Source organism: Lactuca saligna, chromosome 7, assembly GCF_052625555.1.
Source record: "Lactuca saligna cultivar CGN05327 chromosome 7, ASM5262555v1, whole genome shotgun sequence".
NCBI classification, from domain to species: domain Eukaryota; kingdom Viridiplantae; phylum Streptophyta; class Magnoliopsida; order Asterales; family Asteraceae; genus Lactuca; species Lactuca saligna.
In genome coordinates, this window is record NC_136423.1 from 4,162,083 (window position 1) to 4,169,190 (window position 7,108).

Consider the following 7,108-nt stretch of genomic DNA (forward strand, 5'->3'; position numbering starts at 1 on the left):
ATTAGCCTACTTAAAAAGATCATTTAGATGTTTTGTTTATTAGAGAAGGTAGATCCGCGTTTTATAATGTGCAATTAAAAATTTATTATTAGTAAGAGCACATACTCTTGTGGATTACTCCATATGCAAATACCATAATAGGATAGATCTGGTGTACTATTTGTAACGCCCGCAAATTCGGGCTAGTAAATTTAGAGACAATAATCGTCAAAAATGACTTTTTTTTATAGATGATTATTTAGAATAAATAATCTTAACTAAGTTTTACTATATGTCACAAGGTTTCCGTACATATAAAGAACGCCTAAATCCGAGTTATAACGAAGAAGTTATGACCTGTCAAAGTTTCGCGACAAAGCCAACACGACACCAAGAATTGTAAAAAGTGAGTTTACAATAAAGTATTTTTTAGCCTTAGGGGTCTAAATGAAAGTTGTAGAGTATATCTCCACCAAAACGTGAATATATATATATATATATATATATATATATATATATATATATATATATAACATAAAAAACGGATCTCGTATGCAAAAGTTATGGCCTTCCGAAGATGTAGCTGTTTGAGAGCATGCCACGTGTCAGAAACCCTAATCTGACTGGACTCGCGACATGAGCATGATTTCTCACAACTTGAGGAGTCAAAACGCCACTTTTCAAGGCTAAAATGTACATAATAGCTCTACGTTTAAGGCTCATGACGTGAGCATGATTTCTCACAACGTGAGGAGTCAAACGGACACTAATCGAGGCAATAAAACACCTAGGAAGGATACGAGATGACTCATGGAAGCTCACGACTTGAGAGAGCCAAAATCAGCCTATAAATAGCAATTGAGGCCCATTCTTTCATTACACCTTCTATTTTCGTTCTCTCTGGTTTTAAAAGGTAGTTTCCCTTCCCGAGCCCGACGGTCACAAACCGCTGACCGTTTCTAGTTAGATTCTATCCAATCATGCTACTAACATGAGTGCATAGTTACTTTCATCTTACACATACATATGATGTATTTTATATAATTTACGTGCTATGCGTGCATACTATCTATTTATTTGAGATATGTGTTGGATGAAAGATATAAACTTTGTTTTTCAGATATAAAACTGTATATTTATTTTATAACTTGAGATCGATATTGGATGAAAGATTTAAACTTTGTTTTTCATATCTAGACCCTTTTTCTTCATATTTGAACCGTATATGTATTTTTTTTAGATCTAAACTTTTTCTTCATATCTGAACTTTATATGTATTTTATATCTACAAATATGTTGGGTAGAACATGGTTAGATGAAATAGCAGGTTTGTGAAGAAAGATGAGTTGGAGGATGAGATGAAAGGTGATATAGAACATGAGATGAGGGTGAGGGGTAAAAAATGAGAGAAGTCTTTACCCACGTGTTGGCCCCATCATCTGGCAGAGTATGGATGACAACCATGGACTATTCTATACGGTCCGCGGAACACTAGCAGGCTCGCAACCTGTAGGTGTTGTGGACGATATGTTCACCTGGTGTACTCTAAAAACCCATTGACATGTATTGTGGGTGGACTCCCACATATAATACTATTGATAAATAAGATAAACTTTGGTAGCTATGGACTTAGGGCCTTATATATACATTGGTAGCTATGGACTTAGTACCTTACAGATGAACATTGGCAGCTATGGACTTAGTGGTTATTAGATAAACGATGGTGGCTATGGACTTAGTACCTGTTGGATGAACCCTGACAACTATGGATTTACTGCCTGTTGTATAAACCCTGGTGTCGATGGACTTCGTGCCTATTCCTTAGGAAGAATCCTTAGGAATGAGTGATAGATGATTCTTAGGATAGATCTTTAAGAATAACGAAGATATTAGGGATGATCAATTGGGTTGATTGTTTGATTATTAAACATAATAATTATATTATTATGGGTTGAAAACCCTATGTGCGCACCAGTTTTCCCAACCTGACCCACTCAACTTATTTTATCACATGTGTCGATACGAAGCTACATTACACTGGAGAGATAAAGAGATGTAGATCACTAGTGTAAATGAATGTAAGGTCTGTTTATGCTTATGTTTCTGTATTGACAATGGCATCCTAAAGTTTTAATATAAACAAAATACATTTATTCGTAAATGCTTTGATAATATGTTTATAATGTTTTTCTAGGAACAAATTTTGCAACACTTTTCTGTTGGGTTTTGAGCATTCTAACACTCCTAAGTGTACATGCAACCCTAAATACCTTGGATCTATGTTTTCTCTATTATACATGCAAATAAGAATATCCAAGGTATTATCCTAATCTATCATACAAAACATGAATATAACAAGATAGAATACATACCTCTTTGATGTAGAAAGTCTTCATGAAGCTTGAGTGCCTAGCCCCAATAGTGTGGAAGCCTCAAATGGAATCACAGTTATCAAAACACTTAGAATAACTTGAGAGAGTCCTACACTTCATGAAATCGGCTAGCCCTTTGTTACACTCTCTAGTGTAATACTAGTGGCAGATTTTTGTCAAGAATAAGATCATTATATAGTGTTACAATTAGGTTAAATCCTTAATTGTCATGGCTTTCCATTTCCTTGGATCCATGGGTTCAAATACACCATGGAGCATCCATGGACCATCCTATGGGTTTTAGCCCAACTTGATTATCCATGGAGCATTAGCCCACTATATAAGTACGGATGATTTACACAATCAACCCATATATTTAATTAGTCTTCTTTTGATCACTTAATTAATCCTAGATTAATTCTTGATCAATACTAATTAAATAATCTTATTATTCTTATTATTAATATACTAGAACTTATAATATATTAATAACCATAAGTGTCTTATTTCTCTCATTATAGTCTATCCAAGTGCATGAAGGTTTGCAACCCAAATGGACCATGCCGGGTCGGGTCAAGTCTTACCAATTATAGTTATGGACTTAGACATTAATCCAACAGTCTCCCACTTGGATAAGTCTAAAACTATTATTGCGTATGACTTCAGGAACCAACCGACAATCGTAGCTCTCAAAAGCTTCTGTCGAACTCTGACCTTGTAGATGAACTCTGACCTTGTCAATGACTTGTCCATTAGATAAGGGATCATATAATCCTCTGTTCTCATGATATCAGCCGGACAAATACATGGAACAACGTCGTACTTATTATCCAGCAGTTTGTTTCCCGATTTTTGATTTGTTTGACAAAGAACTTAATCGAACACATCAATTCAGTTCTGACCGGCCGGTACATAGGTCACAACAAAATCACCGAGGGGCCCAGATATCGCTTCTATTTCTAGAAGGAACAGATAAACTTCGACTCATATGCTTGTTCTACTACTTGTTGAATTGTACACAAAGGCACGTTTTATAACATCAAGTTACTGATGCGTTTACGTGCAATCAATGCACAACCAACTCATAGGTAACAACTCATATCTCTAGGTTTGAAGATTTATATGATATTACCGTCTCACGATCACTCGAGATAAATTCCATGAAGTGATACAAGTGAGCGTGGGTTTATTCCAATACTCATAACTTATGAGCACTCATGAATGTTGTAGCACCATTGCCATGACTAAACCCATTTAGCCATCTACAAACCCGATTCATGACAGTCTTGATTCATACCTACTTCCAACATATGAACGACTGTGGAGTGTTTAAATAACTTAGTCATTCGAAAAGAATAACCTAGCTATTTTGGAAGTCAAAACATGCAAAGTGAAACACAATAATAATCGAATCTAATATGGTCTCAGAACCCTTTTGAATATAAATAAAACCACCTTTTATTTATCACCATATTGATTACACATTATTCAATGTTTCAAATAATCAACTTAAGACTTGAATAAAAACAACAGTCGTCCCATGCTCCTAGCATGTACACTTTGTTTTTCTAAACAATAGTTATGCCATACCCCAAGTATGCACACTATGTTTGTCTATGATCCTTACATTGTGATGTAGATCAATTGAACATGATTCCAATGATACTCATTTCACAATCCCAAATCCTTATTGTAAATGCAAGAATTCCAAATTCATGTCATTTACTGAAATCTGTTAGATTCTAAACTTATATGCATTGATCCTCTTGTAATGATTATGCACGAAGTCAGAAAGACTTGACATCAACCATTACAGAGCATTCCAAAGGAGATCAGCTCCTTGGGAACATCCTTCTTGCATTAAGTTTCCTAATCTTACATAGATTGAATAACTTCCACCTATGGAGACATTTCCATAGTCCCATTTGACTATCACTTCCGAACAAGAGTTACCTCTTTTCAGAAAATGTCAATATGGTCCTACCAAAATTAACACTAGACTTCCAAATGTCCCTGAGCAACCAATCTTTGGCGAACCTCAGATTGTCCTCGACAATTGCTTAATCACTTTAGTCATATCCAGTTCTAGACTTTTCCCTTCTATATGCCTTAAGCATTTGGAAAATTTAGAAAGGATGAATATTATAGCACGTGAAATCGATCCTATATCCGAAGCATATGGGACACGATTCATGATGTCTCACATAAAGACATGATACTAGACCAGTCTTTTGCTACAATATTTTTTATGTGCCATGTTTTCAAAATTTAACTATGAAGAGGGATGCCATAATCATAATCGAATTTTGAAAACGCAATATATATAGAATTTCCTTAAGTCGAACCATTCAGACATAAAATTCATATATATTCTTGACTAAAGATGATTAAAATCTCAATCTAAGCTTTAGAATTGACATGAAGTATAATTTCCTCTCCCTTAATTATAGCAAAACAACTTTTCAACCCCTGCAACTTCACGGATTGAAACTTTGTTTTCTATAATTAACATTGCTAGCTTGCAATACTAATCATAATAATCATGCTCCCACTAACATGATGATTATCAGCATAACACTTATGCTCCCACTAGCTCTGACACATTTCCAGAAATCTGTTGGACTTCTGAAATTTAGATTCATACATCCTTTCTTAGATAAATCACATGTGTGTCTAAACAATTTTCAGAACTATGAAAAGGGATGCCGTAATCATAGTCTCAATTGCTTAGGCATTTGCCATTTCTCACAAGTCCATGTTAGTGTGCCGGTTAACCACACGCGCTCCACTAATGACTTTTGAAAATGCAAATGACACAATTGATATCTACTTAAAATCTATTTAGTGAAAGCGTTTCCTCACCATCATTTTCATGAATCGGAGAGAAACCTTATGACACTTAGATTTTATAGTGTATGAGTTCCAATCCATGCGAATTTGTCAAAACCATAATCACAAGATAAGGTTAGTGACAAATTCAGCCTTACATGGATTAAACTTATTCAATCTTAGTTTCTTGTCACCTTGGTAACACAAGGCCCACCAATGCTTCCAAGTTGAACTCTGATAACTCACATGCAAATTCAACTTATTTGAAGTAGGTACAGAAATAAGAATTATGTCAACACGATAGGTTAAAAACCTTAAGTCGTGTGCTAGTGATAAATTACAGGTTTCACTCTTGATTAAATCTTGAAACTCTTTCAGGATCTTTAAGGCTCCCACTGTCCCTTTTGACATATAAGTTTCCCCAGTCAAGAACCATTCCTTAACAAAACAAATATTCAAGGGATAGTGCGGATTCTTATCAAGACTAACACTTCACACAATTGGTCTTAGTTGGTCTTTGTCTCATCCAAGACATCACAACTTACCAATCTCAAATGTACAAGAGTAGAAACATTTCACACTACATTTGATAAGTGTTTTAAACCTTACTTTATGTCACTCAATGTTACAATCTTGGGGTATGACTCTAAGAATTGTTTTGGAACGAAGTATGACTCATCTTCTTGATTTTAACCAATCCAACAATTCATGACCTCTCTTCTTAGCCATAACAATGCACTAAGACGTCCATAGAGTATGAATTTGTGATATGGTTTCTAAATCATTAAGATGATCATAAAACTGATACTAAAGTACTCTCCCATATTTTCAGATTTGAGAAACTTTTATCCTTCTTCCTAATTTGATTCTTCTTATTTGCTTTGCCATACATTGTAACCTTTCCAATGTTACTGAATTATACTTAACCTTATAAGTATAATCATATTTACTAATCATGACAAATCAATCTTTGTGGTGGACCTTGCCCAGCGCACACCCAGTGTACCTAATTCCTTAGTCCTTCAATTGACTCACATATACATGTGATCAAAGAATTAGTCTTAATTTTTCAAAGATGAAAATTCTCATTCATCATACAATACAACTTGTATGATTCCAAGTTTCTGTCCAATTGAAACTTGGGTGATGAAAAACTTTCTTCATTTGGTAAATTCAGACACTACCACAAATGAAAGAATCAAATCCACTTTCCAATATTGCTATTACTGGAAACAAATAAGCAACAATTTTCCATAGATGCCATTGTAAGGATATTTTTTTAAAATAAATAAAATTAAAACCTTTTTTTCTTTTATTTTAAAACTTTGCGGAAAAACTTATCCTTACAATCCACATGAAAAACTTGTTGTTATCTATTCACAAGCAATATATTATAACTCCTAAGAAGTAGCTCAAAATTCTGATTACCGAACCATGCGATCGAAACCCATCTTCGCAATCAGAATCAACATATACTTACTTTAAGCTTCCTATCTTTTCTTTGATTCTTAAAAGACATCAGCATGTGACCCATTCACATTATGTAATAAGAATCTCCAAATAGGAACTTAACAGAGTTATACAGTGTATTTTACCCGAAGTAGAGTCAAACCTCTTGACTTGATCAACCTTATGACCTTTCAGGTAAATAGGGCAGCTTCGCAACCAATGCCCCTTTCTTTGGCAATATAAACATATGGACCCTTTGATAATGGCACATGAGACTATCTCAGACTTAGCCTTTCTCTTTACCATTTGGTCAACCGATTTGACTATGGCCGATCCCTTTCCATTGGGAAGAGAAATGCTTTTCTAGATATCCAATGCTGCCATTGCCAATGTCCATTTTAAGGTTTGGGAAGTTGATCTTCTAACAAAATTTGCTTTACTAGTGTTCCAAATCATTGCTGATTCCACAACACAAAGCA